This window comes from Schistocerca serialis, unplaced genomic scaffold, assembly GCF_023864345.2.
Source record: "Schistocerca serialis cubense isolate TAMUIC-IGC-003099 unplaced genomic scaffold, iqSchSeri2.2 HiC_scaffold_553, whole genome shotgun sequence".
NCBI classification, from domain to species: Eukaryota; Metazoa; Arthropoda; class Insecta; order Orthoptera; family Acrididae; genus Schistocerca; species Schistocerca serialis.
In genome coordinates, this window is record NW_026048139.1 from 19727 (window position 1) to 31635 (window position 11909).

An 11909-nucleotide genomic window follows, 5' to 3' on the forward strand; every position below is an offset into this window, starting at 1 on the left:
GTGTTTAGTAGTGACGCAACTGCTAGGATGCAGCTGAACGTCCATCTTTTGAGAGCGAGAAAATTTTCGCAGTCGGCAGGACTCGAACCTACGCTCCCAGAGGGAATCTGATTTCAAGTCAGACGCCTTAACCACTCGGCCACGACTGCCGGTGGCAGAAGCGACTCCCGACAAGTGGAACCGCCGTCTTTAGAAGCAATCTGATGGCAGAAAGCGGCGTGGCGTCACTCTTTTCTGTAGGGTTTCCATTAGCCGTTACGACAGTGTGTTAATTTTCGCCTGGCGGGGGTTTGAGCCCGGGACCCTTTGGTTGAAGGTCTAGCGCTCTACCGACTGAGCTGTCCGGTCCCTCGGCCGAGCGTTGTGGTGCATGCTACATGGTGTGCGAGTGATTCGCGTGTTGTAATTACTGGCTTATGGCTCCAATGGCGACTTCACCGACTTCCCACTGACGCACCGCTGACGCTAGTTTTGTGTCGTCTTAAAACGATGGACATACCTCCAAGCAGCTGCGAGATCTTAAGAAAAGAAACGCTGCACCACTGCCTTTGCCGCACTCGAATGATTGAATTGCGATTCTTAAAAAGAAATGAATGTTCGCTCTGTCCTACACTTTCGAGCACATCTGTGTACTCACGATCTCAGCGACGGCTTTCTGCAGTCCCAGCGTCAGTGCGAGGTGAACCGATGGCCACAGTAAGCAGCGGTCGTCGCGAAACTCAGTATTCTTAAACGGAAACTTTCGTCTTGTTGAGAATGGCGTCACTGGTTTGCACCCGCATTCGCCCACGCATGTCACATGTGTGCGAAAATTTTTGCTCCTCTTTACGCAAAATCGCACGCAGTCGGTAGGATTCGAACCTACGCTCCCAGAGGGAATCTGATTTCGAGTCAGACGCCTTAACCACTCGGCCACGACTGCTGGTAGCGCGGTGTTGTCCCGACACATGCAACTGCTACCGTTTAAAGCACTGTGGTGTCAGAAAACGGCGTAGCTTCATTATTTTCCGTAGCGTTTCCACCGCTACCAGACGAATCGCTACCAAAGTATTAAAATTTCCGCCCGGACAGGGACTTGAACCCTGGACCCTTAGGTTAAAAGCCTAATGCTCTACCGACTGAGCTATCCGGGCTCACACGACGCTGTGATACCTCTCACGATGCACAACTATACATTGACTCATGTCGTTTACTGTTGTGCAATCGCTGCATGGGGCCGTTACTAATAAAACGTCGCCTAAATGCTGTCTGCAGACTTATCGCACTAAGCTCGTAACACACTATCGAAGACTGCTGACACACGATGCAACAACAAATTGCAGGAGTCGTTGCGTCTCATACGTTGGAGCAGAGAATTTACATATTTTGTCGACACTCACTGGGCAATTGGAAAATTCGCAAGCATTTCGAATGCAATGTTTCCCACGTTTTCGCTCGTTTCACGGTTCCGTTGAAAACGTTCTTCACCACCTGACACAGAAAAAGGAACGCAGTCGGTAGGACTTTTTTGATTCTTTTGCTTCTAAGGGAGTTAGTTGTCTAGTGAGTTCCTCTTATGGCATGCACTAGACAACCAGAACAGCTACAGGAGAGAGTCATTTTTGTTGTCAGCGGTAGTTGCATTATCACCAACGCAGAGCCATTCCATTGGCGTCGCATCAAAACGAATACCTGCCGAAACCCGGGATCGAACCAGGGACCTTTAGATCTTCAGTCTAACGCTCTCCCAACTGAGCTATTTCGGCTGACATTGAACGTTCCTGTTTGCATGTGTTTGTTAACCTCTGCCTCGTTGCCAATTTCACAGTCACCTTCGTCTGATAAGACACAGGGACGCTGAAAGGCGAGCAGCCGATGCAGTGAAGTCCCACACACATTTCTTCTGCTTCCATCATCGTAACAAGCAAACATGTCGACTCGACTCGTGTAATATTCACTTCGCTGACTTCACGTGACGCCGCGCTGGCGCTAGAAAACCCGTGCTATATCGATGCCAGGGGCAACTCGTGTGCAGAGAACGAGACACAAGAAGGAGTGAGCCTCTCCACCGTATGAGAGGCAGTATCTAGGAGATACACACGGTAAAACATTCGACTTGCGTTAGCTCATCAATTGCTACACGTCATCGTCTGCAAGCTAAGATGGACACATCTGCACTGCCCAGTGAGGCGACACTTGTACTAACACCCGGTGGGCGGCTGTGAGACGAGGAGATGAGCTGCGGCTTCTGAGCGCGACTGTAACGCTGCGCCCTGGATCAAATAACACTGCACATTGCTGGTGACGCGCGTGTTTAGTAGTGACGCAACTGCTAGGATGCAGCTGAACGTCCATCTTTTGAGAGCGAGAAAATTTTCGCAGTCGGCAGGACTCGAACCTACGCTCCCAGAGGGAATCTGATTTCAAGTCAGACGCCTTAACCACTCGGCCACGACTGCCGGTGGCAGAAGCGACTCCCGACAAGTGGAACCGCCGTCTTTAGAAGCAATCTGATGGCAGAAAGCGGCGTGGCGTCACTCTTTTCTGTAGGGTTTCCATTAGCCGTTACGACAGTGTGTTAATTTTCGCCTGGCGGGGGTTTGAGCCCGGGACCCTTTGGTTGAAGGTCTAGCGCTCTACCGACTGAGCTGTCCGGTCCCTCGGCCGAGCGTTGTGGTGCATGCTACATGGTGTGCGAGTGATTCGCGTGTTGTAATTACTGGCTTATGGCTCCAATGGCGACTTCACCGACTTCCCACTGACGCACCGCTGACGCTAGTTTTGTGTCGTCTTAAAACGATGGACATACCTCCAAGCAGCTGCGAGATCTTAAGAAAAGAAACGCTGCACCACTGCCTTTGCCGCACTCGAATGATTGAATTGCGATTCTTAAAAAGAAATGAATGTTCGCTCTGTCCTACACTTTCGAGCACATCTGTGTACTCACGATCTCAGCGACGGCTTTCTGCAGTCCCAGCGTCAGTGCGAGGTGAACCGATGGCCACAGTAAGCAGCGGTCGTCGCGAAACTCAGTATTCTTAAACGGAAACTTTCGTCTTGTTGAGAATGGCGTCACTGGTTTGCACCCGCATTCGCCCACGCATGTCACATGTGTGCGAAAATTTTTGCTCCTCTTTACGCAAAATCGCACGCAGCCGGTAGGATTCGAACCTACGCTCCCAGAGGGAATCTGATTTCGAGTCAGACGCCTTAACCACTCGGCCACGACTGCTGGTAGCGCGGTGTTGTCCCGACACATGCAACTGCTACCGTTTAAAGCACTGTGGTGTCAGAAAACGGCGTAGCTTCATTATTTTCCGTAGCGTTTCCACCGCTACCAGACGAATCGCTACCAAAGTATTAAAATTTCCGCCCGGACAGGGACTTGAACCCTGGACCCTTAGGTTAAAAGCCTAATGCTCTACCGACTGAGCTATCCGGGCTCACACGACGCTGTGATACCTCTCACGATGCACAACTATACATTGACTCATGTCGTTTACTGTTGTGCAATCGCTGCATGGGGCCGTTACTAATAAAACGTCGCCTAAATGCTGTCTGCAGACTTATCGCACTAAGCTCGTAACACACTATCGAAGACTGCTGACACACGATGCAACAACAAATTGCAGGAGTCGTTGCGTCTCATACGTTGGAGCAGAGAATTTACATATTTTGTCGACACTCACTGGGCAATTGGAAAATTCGCAAGCATTTCGAATGCAATGTTTCCCACGTTTTCGCTCGTTTCACGGTTCCGTTGAAAACGTTCTTCACCACCTGACACAGAAAAAGGAACGCAGTCGGTAGGACTTTTTTGATTCTTTTGCTTCTAAGGGAGTTAGTTGTCTAGTGAGTTCCTCTTATGGCATGCACTAGACAACCAGAACAGCTACAGGAGAGAGTCATTTTTGTTGTCAGCGGTAGTTGCATTATCACCAACGCAGAGCCATTCCATTGGCGTCGCATCAAAACGAATACCTGCCGAAACCCGGGATCGAACCAGGGACCTTTAGATCTTCAGTCTAACGCTCTCCCAACTGAGCTATTTCGGCTGACATTGAACGTTCCTGTTTGCATGTGTTTGTTAACCTCTGCCTCGTTGCCAATTTCACAGTCACCTTCGTCTGATAAGACACAGGGACGCTGAAAGGCGAGCAGCCGATGCAGTGAAGTCCCACACACATTTCTTCTGCTTCCATCATCGTAACAAGCAAACATGTCGACTCGACTCGTGTAATATTCACTTCGCTGACTTCACGTGACGCCGCGCTGGCGCTAGAAAACCCGTGCTATATCGATGCCAGGGGCAACTCGTGTGCAGAGAACGAGACACAAGAAGGAGTGAGCCTCTCCACCGTATGAGAGGCAGTATCTAGGAGATACACACGGTAAAACATTCGACTTGCGTTAGCTCATCAATTGCTACACGTCATCGTCTGCAAGCTAAGATGGACACATCTGCACTGCCCAGTGAGGCGACACTTGTACTAACACCCGGTGGGCGGCTGTGAGACGAGGAGATGAGCTGCGGCTTCTGAGCGCGACTGTAACGCTGCGCCCTGGATCAAATAACACTGCACATTGCTGGTGACGCGCGTGTTTAGTAGTGACGCAACTGCTAGGATGCAGCTGAACGTCCATCTTTTGAGAGCGAGAAAATTTTCGCAGTCGGCAGGACTCGAACCTACGCTCCCAGAGGGAATCTGATTTCAAGTCAGACGCCTTAACCACTCGGCCACGACTGCCGGTGGCAGAAGCGACTCCCGACAAGTGGAACCGCCGTCTTTAGAAGCAATCTGATGGCAGAAAGCGGCGTGGCGTCACTCTTTTCTGTAGGGTTTCCATTAGCCGTTACGACAGTGTGTTAATTTTCGCCTGGCGGGGGTTTGAGCCCGGGACCCTTTGGTTGAAGGTCTAGCGCTCTACCGACTGAGCTGTCCGGTCCCTCGGCCGAGCGTTGTGGTGCATGCTACATGGTGTGCGAGTGATTCGCGTGTTGTAATTACTGGCTTATGGCTCCAATGGCGACTTCACCGACTTCCCACTGACGCACCGCTGACGCTAGTTTTGTGTCGTCTTAAAACGATGGACATACCTCCAAGCAGCTGCGAGATCTTAAGAAAAGAAACGCTGCACCACTGCCTTTGCCGCACTCGAATGATTGAATTGCGATTCTTAAAAAGAAATGAATGTTCGCTCTGTCCTACACTTTCGAGCACATCTGTGTACTCACGATCTCAGCGACGGCTTTCTGCAGTCCCAGCGTCAGTGCGAGGTGAACCGATGGCCACAGTAAGCAGCGGTCGTCGCGAAACTCAGTATTCTTAAACGGAAACTTTCGTCTTGTTGAGAATGGCGTCACTGGTTTGCACCCGCATTCGCCCACGCATGTCACATGTGTGCGAAAATTTTTGCTCCTCTTTACGCAAAATCGCACGCAGCCGGTAGGATTCGAACCTACGCTCCCAGAGGGAATCTGATTTCGAGTCAGACGCCTTAACCACTCGGCCACGACTGCTGGTAGCGCGGTGTTGTCCCGACACATGCAACTGCTACCGTTTAAAGCACTGTGGTGTCAGAAAACGGCGTAGCTTCATTATTTTCCGTAGCGTTTCCACCGCTACCAGACGAATCGCTACCAAAGTATTAAAATTTCCGCCCGGACAGGGACTTGAACCCTGGACCCTTAGGTTAAAAGCCTAATGCTCTACCGACTGAGCTATCCGGGCTCACACGACGCTGTGATACCTCTCACGATGCACAACTATACATTGACTCATGTCGTTTACTGTTGTGCAATCGCTGCATGGGGCCGTTACTAATAAAACGTCGCCTAAATGCTGTCTGCAGACTTATCGCACTAAGCTCGTAACACACTATCGAAGACTGCTGACACACGATGCAACAACAAATTGCAGGAGTCGTTGCGTCTCATACGTTGGAGCAGAGAATTTACATATTTTGTCGACACTCACTGGGCAATTGGAAAATTCGCAAGCATTTCGAATGCAATGTTTCCCACGTTTTCGCTCGTTTCACGGTTCCGTTGAAAACGTTCTTCACCACCTGACACAGAAAAAGGAACGCAGTCGGTAGGACTTTTTTGATTCTTTTGCTTCTAAGGGAGTTAGTTGTCTAGTGAGTTCCTCTTATGGCATGCACTAGACAACCAGAACAGCTACAGGAGAGAGTCATTTTTGTTGTCAGCGGTAGTTGCATTATCACCAACGCAGAGCCATTCCATTGGCGTCGCATCAAAACGAATACCTGCCGAAACCCGGGATCGAACCAGGGACCTTTAGATCTTCAGTCTAACGCTCTCCCAACTGAGCTATTTCGGCTGACATTGAACGTTCCTGTTTGCATGTGTTTGTTAACCTCTGCCTCGTTGCCAATTTCACAGTCACCTTCGTCTGATAAGACACAGGGACGCTGAAAGGCGAGCAGCCGATGCAGTGAAGTCCCACACACATTTCTTCTGCTTCCATCATCGTAACAAGCAAACATGTCGACTCGACTCGTGTAATATTCACTTCGCTGACTTCACGTGACGCCGCGCTGGCGCTAGAAAACCCGTGCTATATCGATGCCAGGGGCAACTCGTGTGCAGAGAACGAGACACAAGAAGGAGTGAGCCTCTCCACCGTATGAGAGGCAGTATCTAGGAGATACACACGGTAAAACATTCGACTTGCGTTAGCTCATCAATTGCTACACGTCATCGTCTGCAAGCTAAGATGGACACATCTGCACTGCCCAGTGAGGCGACACTTGTACTAACACCCGGTGGGCGGCTGTGAGACGAGGAGATGAGCTGCGGCTTCTGAGCGCGACTGTAACGCTGCGCCCTGGATCAAATAACACTGCACATTGCTGGTGACGCGCGTGTTTAGTAGTGACGCAACTGCTAGGATGCAGCTGAACGTCCATCTTTTGAGAGCGAGAAAATTTTCGCAGTCGGCAGGACTCGAACCTACGCTCCCAGAGGGAATCTGATTTCAAGTCAGACGCCTTAACCACTCGGCCACGACTGCCGGTGGCAGAAGCGACTCCCGACAAGTGGAACCGCCGTCTTTAGAAGCAATCTGATGGCAGAAAGCGGCGTGGCGTCACTCTTTTCTGTAGGGTTTCCATTAGCCGTTACGACAGTGTGTTAATTTTCGCCTGGCGGGGGTTTGAGCCCGGGACCCTTTGGTTGAAGGTCTAGCGCTCTACCGACTGAGCTGTCCGGTCCCTCGGCCGAGCGTTGTGGTGCATGCTACATGGTGTGCGAGTGATTCGCGTGTTGTAATTACTGGCTTATGGCTCCAATGGCGACTTCACCGACTTCCCACTGACGCACCGCTGACGCTAGTTTTGTGTCGTCTTAAAACGATGGACATACCTCCAAGCAGCTGCGAGATCTTAAGAAAAGAAACGCTGCACCACTGCCTTTGCCGCACTCGAATGATTGAATTGCGATTCTTAAAAAGAAATGAATGTTCGCTCTGTCCTACACTTTCGAGCACATCTGTGTACTCACGATCTCAGCGACGGCTTTCTGCAGTCCCAGCGTCAGTGCGAGGTGAACCGATGGCCACAGTAAGCAGCGGTCGTCGCGAAACTCAGTATTCTTAAACGGAAACTTTCGTCTTGTTGAGAATGGCGTCACTGGTTTGCACCCGCATTCGCCCACGCATGTCACATGTGTGCGAAAATTTTTGCTCCTCTTTACGCAAAATCGCACGCAGCCGGTAGGATTCGAACCTACGCTCCCAGAGGGAATCTGATTTCGAGTCAGACGCCTTAACCACTCGGCCACGACTGCTGGTAGCGCGGTGTTGTCCCGACACATGCAACTGCTACCGTTTAAAGCACTGTGGTGTCAGAAAACGGCGTAGCTTCATTATTTTCCGTAGCGTTTCCACCGCTACCAGACGAATCGCTACCAAAGTATTAAAATTTCCGCCCGGACAGGGACTTGAACCCTGGACCCTTAGGTTAAAAGCCTAATGCTCTACCGACTGAGCTATCCGGGCTCACACGACGCTGTGATACCTCTCACGATGCACAACTATACATTGACTCATGTCGTTTACTGTTGTGCAATCGCTGCATGGGGCCGTTACTAATAAAACGTCGCCTAAATGCTGTCTGCAGACTTATCGCACTAAGCTCGTAACACACTATCGAAGACTGCTGACACACGATGCAACAACAAATTGCAGGAGTCGTTGCGTCTCATACGTTGGAGCAGAGAATTTACATATTTTGTCGACACTCACTGGGCAATTGGAAAATTCGCAAGCATTTCGAATGCAATGTTTCCCACGTTTTCGCTCGTTTCACGGTTCCGTTGAAAACGTTCTTCACCACCTGACACAGAAAAAGGAACGCAGTCGGTAGGACTTTTTTGATTCTTTTGCTTCTAAGGGAGTTAGTTGTCTAGTGAGTTCCTCTTATGGCATGCACTAGACAACCAGAACAGCTACAGGAGAGAGTCATTTTTGTTGTCAGCGGTAGTTGCATTATCACCAACGCAGAGCCATTCCATTGGCGTCGCATCAAAACGAATACCTGCCGAAACCCGGGATCGAACCAGGGACCTTTAGATCTTCAGTCTAACGCTCTCCCAACTGAGCTATTTCGGCTGACATTGAACGTTCTGTTTGCATGTGTTTGTTAACCTCTGCCTCGTTGCCAATTTCACAGTCACCTTCGTCTGATAAGACACAGGGACGCTGAAAGGCGAGCAGCCGATGCAGTGAAGTCCCACACACATTTCTTCTGCTTCCATCATCGTAACAAGCAAACATGTCGACTCGACTCGTGTAATATTCACTTCGCTGACTTCACGTGACGCCGCGCTGGCGCTAGAAAACCGTGCTATATCGATGCAGGGGCAACTCGTGTGCAGAGAACGAGACACAAGAAGGAGTGAGCCTCTCCACCGTATGAGAGGCAGTATCTAGGAGATACACAGCGTAAAACATTCGACTTGCGTTAGCTCATCAATTGCTACACGTCATCGTCTGCAAGCTAAGATGGACACATCTGCACTGCCCAGTGAGGCGACACTTGTACTAACACCCGGTGGGCGGCTGTGAGACGAGGAGATGAGCTGCGGCTTCTGAGCGCGACTGTAACGCTGCGCCCTGGATCAAATAACACTGCACATTGCTGGTGACGCGCGTGTTTAGTAGTGACGCAACTGCTAGGATGCAGCTGAACGTCCATCTTTTGAGAGCGAGAAAATTTTCGCAGTCGGCAGGACTCGAACCTACGCTCCAGAGGGAATCTGATTTCAAGTCAGACGCCTTAACCACTCGGCCACGACTGCCGGTGGCAGAAGCGACTCCCGACAAGTGGAACCGCCGTCTTTAGAAGCAATCTGATGGCAGAAAGCGGCGTGGCGTCACTCTTTTCTGTAGGGTTTCCATTAGCCGTTACGACAGTGTGTTAATTTTCGCCTGCGGGGGGTTTGAGCCCGGGACCCTTTGGTTGAAGGTCTAGCGCTCTACCGACTGAGCTGTCCGGTCCCTCGGCCGAGCGTTGTGGTGCATGCTACATGGTGTGCGAGTGATTCGCGTGTTGTAATTACTGGCTTATGGCTCCAATGGCGACTTCACCGACTTCCCACTGACGCACCGCTGACGCTAGTTTTGTGTCGTCTTAAAACGATGGACATACCTCCAAGCAGCTGCGAGATCTTAAGAAAAGAAACGCTGCACCACTGCCTTTGCCGCACTCGAATGATTGAATTGCGATTCTTAAAAAGAAATGAATGTTCGCTCTGTCCTACACTTTCGAGCACATCTGTGTACTCACGATCTCAGCGACGGCTTTCTGCAGTCCCAGCGTCAGTGCGAGGTGAACCGATGGCCACAGTAAGCAGCGGTCGTCGCGAAACTCAGTATTCTTAAACGGAAACTTTCGTCTTGTTGAGAATGGCGTCACTGGTTTGCACCCGCATTCGCCCACGCATGTCACATGTGTGCGAAAATTTTTGCTCCTCTTTACGCAAAATCGCACGCAGCCGGTAGGATTCGAACCTACGCTCCCAGAGGAATCTGATTTCGAGTCAGACGCCTTAACCACTCGGCCACGACTGCTGGTAGCGCGGTGTTGTCCCGACACATGCAACTGCTACCGTTTAAAGCACTGTGGTGTCAGAAAACGGCGTAGCTTCATTATTTTCCGTAGCGTTTCCACCGCTACCAGACGAATCGCTACCAAAGTATTAAAATTTCCGCCCGGACAGGGACTTGAACCCTGGACCCTTAGGTTAAAAGCCTAATGCTCTACCGACTGAGCTATCCGGGCTCACACGACGCTGTGATACCTCTCACGATGCACAACTATACATTGACTCATGTCGTTTACTGTTGTGCAATCGCTGCATGGGGCCGTTACTAATAAAACGTCGCCTAAATGCTGTCTGCAGACTTATCGCACTAAGCTCGTAACACACTATCGAAGACTGCTGACACACGATGCAACAACAAATTGCAGGAGTCGTTGCGTCTCATACGTTGGAGCAGAGAATTTACATATTTTGTCGACACTCACTGGGCAATTGGAAAATTCGCAAGCATTTCGAATGCAATGTTTCCCACGTTTTCGCTCGTTTCACGGTTCCGTTGAAAACGTTCTTCACCACCTGACACAGAAAAAGGAACGCAGTCGGTAGGGACTTTTTTGATTCTTTTGCTTCTAAGGGGAGTTAGGTTGTCTAGTGAGTTCCTCTTATGGCATGCACTAGACAACCAGAACAGCTACAGGAGAGAGTCATTTTTGTTGTCAGCGGTAGTTGCATTATCACCAACGCAGAGCCATTCCATTGGCGTCGCATCAAAACGAATACCTGCCGAAACCCGGGATCGAACCAGGGACCTTTAGATCTTCAGTCTAACGCTCTCCCAACTGAGCTATTTCGGCTGACATTGAACGTTCCTGTTTGCATGTGTTTGTTAACCTCTGCCTCGTTGCCAATTTCACAGTCACCTTCGTCTGATAAGACACAGGGACGCTGAAAGGCGAGCAGCCGATGCAGTGAAGTCCCACACACATTTCTTCTGCTTCCATCATCGTAACAAGCAAACATGTCGACTCGACTCGTGTAATATTCACTTCGCTGACTTCACGTGACGCCGCGCTGGCGCTAGAAAACCGTGCTATATCGATGCCAGGGGCAACTCGTGTGCAGAGAACGAGACACAAGAAGGAGTGAGCCTCTCCACCGTATGAGAGGCAGTATCTAGGAGATACACACGGTAAAACATTCGACTTGCGTTAGCTCATCAATTGCTACACGTCATCGTCTGCAAGCTAAGATGGACACATCTGCACTGCCAGTGAGGCGACACTTGTACTAACACCCGGTGGGCGGCTGTGAGGACGAGGAGATGAGCTGCGGCTTCTGAGCGCGACTGTAACGCTGCGCCCTGGATCAAATAACACTGCACATTGCTGGTGACGCGCGTGTTTAGTAGTGACGCAACTGCTAGGATGCAGCTGAACGTCCATCTTTTGAGAGCGAGAAAATTTTCGCAGTCGGCAGGACTCGAACCTACGCTCCCAGAGGGAATCTGATTTCAAGTCAGACGCCTTAACCACTCGGCACGACTGCCGGTGGCAGAAGCGACTCCCGACAAGTGGAACCGCCGTCTTTAGAAGCAATCTGATGGCAGAAAGCGGCGTGGCGTCACTCTTTTCTGTAGGGTTTCCATTAGCCGTTACGACAGTGTGTTAATTTTCGCCTGGCGGGGGTTTGAGCCCGGGACCCTTTGGTTGAAGGTCTAGCGCTCTACCGACTGAGCTGTCCGGTCCCTCGGCCGAGCGTTGTGGTGCATGCTACATGGTGTGCGAGTGATTCGCGTGTTGTAATTACTGGCTTATGGCTCCAATGGCGACTTCACCGACTTCCACTGACGCACCGCTGACGCTAG

The 11909-nt window shown here is 50.7% G+C and overlaps 21 non-coding genes across 21 annotated transcripts; all 21 read right to left on the reverse strand.

Annotated features, from left to right (window-relative positions):
- Positions 1-67: 67 nt before the first annotated feature.
- On the reverse strand, positions 68-149 carry Trnas-uga (transfer RNA serine (anticodon UGA)). The gene has a single exon. It is a non-coding gene; the product is annotated as a tRNA-Ser (tRNA).
- A 691-nt stretch (positions 150-840) lies between these two features.
- Trnas-cga (transfer RNA serine (anticodon CGA)) lies at positions 841-922 on the reverse strand. Its single transcript has one exon. It is a non-coding gene; the product is annotated as a tRNA-Ser (tRNA).
- Positions 923-1060: 138 nt separating this feature from the next.
- Trnak-uuu (transfer RNA lysine (anticodon UUU)) lies at positions 1061-1133 on the reverse strand. The gene has a single exon. It is a non-coding gene; the product is annotated as a tRNA-Lys (tRNA).
- A 539-nt stretch (positions 1134-1672) lies between these two features.
- Trnaf-gaa (transfer RNA phenylalanine (anticodon GAA)) lies at positions 1673-1745 on the reverse strand. The gene has a single exon. It is a non-coding gene; the product is annotated as a tRNA-Phe (tRNA).
- Positions 1746-2356: 611 nt separating this feature from the next.
- Positions 2357-2438, reverse strand: Trnas-uga (transfer RNA serine (anticodon UGA)). Its single transcript has one exon. It is a non-coding gene; the product is annotated as a tRNA-Ser (tRNA).
- A 691-nt stretch (positions 2439-3129) lies between these two features.
- Trnas-cga (transfer RNA serine (anticodon CGA)) lies at positions 3130-3211 on the reverse strand. The gene has a single exon. It is a non-coding gene; the product is annotated as a tRNA-Ser (tRNA).
- Positions 3212-3349: 138 nt separating this feature from the next.
- Trnak-uuu (transfer RNA lysine (anticodon UUU)) lies at positions 3350-3422 on the reverse strand. The gene has a single exon. It is a non-coding gene; the product is annotated as a tRNA-Lys (tRNA).
- Positions 3423-3961: 539 nt separating this feature from the next.
- Positions 3962-4034, reverse strand: Trnaf-gaa (transfer RNA phenylalanine (anticodon GAA)). Its single transcript has one exon. It is a non-coding gene; the product is annotated as a tRNA-Phe (tRNA).
- A 611-nt stretch (positions 4035-4645) lies between these two features.
- Positions 4646-4727, reverse strand: Trnas-uga (transfer RNA serine (anticodon UGA)). The gene has a single exon. It is a non-coding gene; the product is annotated as a tRNA-Ser (tRNA).
- Positions 4728-5418: 691 nt separating this feature from the next.
- On the reverse strand, positions 5419-5500 carry Trnas-cga (transfer RNA serine (anticodon CGA)). The gene has a single exon. It is a non-coding gene; the product is annotated as a tRNA-Ser (tRNA).
- A 138-nt stretch (positions 5501-5638) lies between these two features.
- Trnak-uuu (transfer RNA lysine (anticodon UUU)) lies at positions 5639-5711 on the reverse strand. The gene has a single exon. It is a non-coding gene; the product is annotated as a tRNA-Lys (tRNA).
- A 539-nt stretch (positions 5712-6250) lies between these two features.
- Trnaf-gaa (transfer RNA phenylalanine (anticodon GAA)) lies at positions 6251-6323 on the reverse strand. The gene has a single exon. It is a non-coding gene; the product is annotated as a tRNA-Phe (tRNA).
- Positions 6324-6934: 611 nt separating this feature from the next.
- Trnas-uga (transfer RNA serine (anticodon UGA)) lies at positions 6935-7016 on the reverse strand. The gene has a single exon. It is a non-coding gene; the product is annotated as a tRNA-Ser (tRNA).
- A 691-nt stretch (positions 7017-7707) lies between these two features.
- Trnas-cga (transfer RNA serine (anticodon CGA)) lies at positions 7708-7789 on the reverse strand. Its single transcript has one exon. It is a non-coding gene; the product is annotated as a tRNA-Ser (tRNA).
- Positions 7790-7927: 138 nt separating this feature from the next.
- Positions 7928-8000, reverse strand: Trnak-uuu (transfer RNA lysine (anticodon UUU)). Its single transcript has one exon. It is a non-coding gene; the product is annotated as a tRNA-Lys (tRNA).
- Positions 8001-8539: 539 nt separating this feature from the next.
- On the reverse strand, positions 8540-8612 carry Trnaf-gaa (transfer RNA phenylalanine (anticodon GAA)). Its single transcript has one exon. It is a non-coding gene; the product is annotated as a tRNA-Phe (tRNA).
- Positions 8613-9220: 608 nt separating this feature from the next.
- Positions 9221-9301, reverse strand: Trnas-uga (transfer RNA serine (anticodon UGA)). Its single transcript has one exon. It is a non-coding gene; the product is annotated as a tRNA-Ser (tRNA).
- Positions 9302-9992: 691 nt separating this feature from the next.
- On the reverse strand, positions 9993-10073 carry Trnas-cga (transfer RNA serine (anticodon CGA)). Its single transcript has one exon. It is a non-coding gene; the product is annotated as a tRNA-Ser (tRNA).
- Positions 10074-10211: 138 nt separating this feature from the next.
- On the reverse strand, positions 10212-10284 carry Trnak-uuu (transfer RNA lysine (anticodon UUU)). The gene has a single exon. It is a non-coding gene; the product is annotated as a tRNA-Lys (tRNA).
- Positions 10285-10826: 542 nt separating this feature from the next.
- Trnaf-gaa (transfer RNA phenylalanine (anticodon GAA)) lies at positions 10827-10899 on the reverse strand. Its single transcript has one exon. It is a non-coding gene; the product is annotated as a tRNA-Phe (tRNA).
- Positions 10900-11509: 610 nt separating this feature from the next.
- Positions 11510-11590, reverse strand: Trnas-uga (transfer RNA serine (anticodon UGA)). The gene has a single exon. It is a non-coding gene; the product is annotated as a tRNA-Ser (tRNA).
- Between the last annotated feature and the right edge of the window lie 319 nt (positions 11591-11909).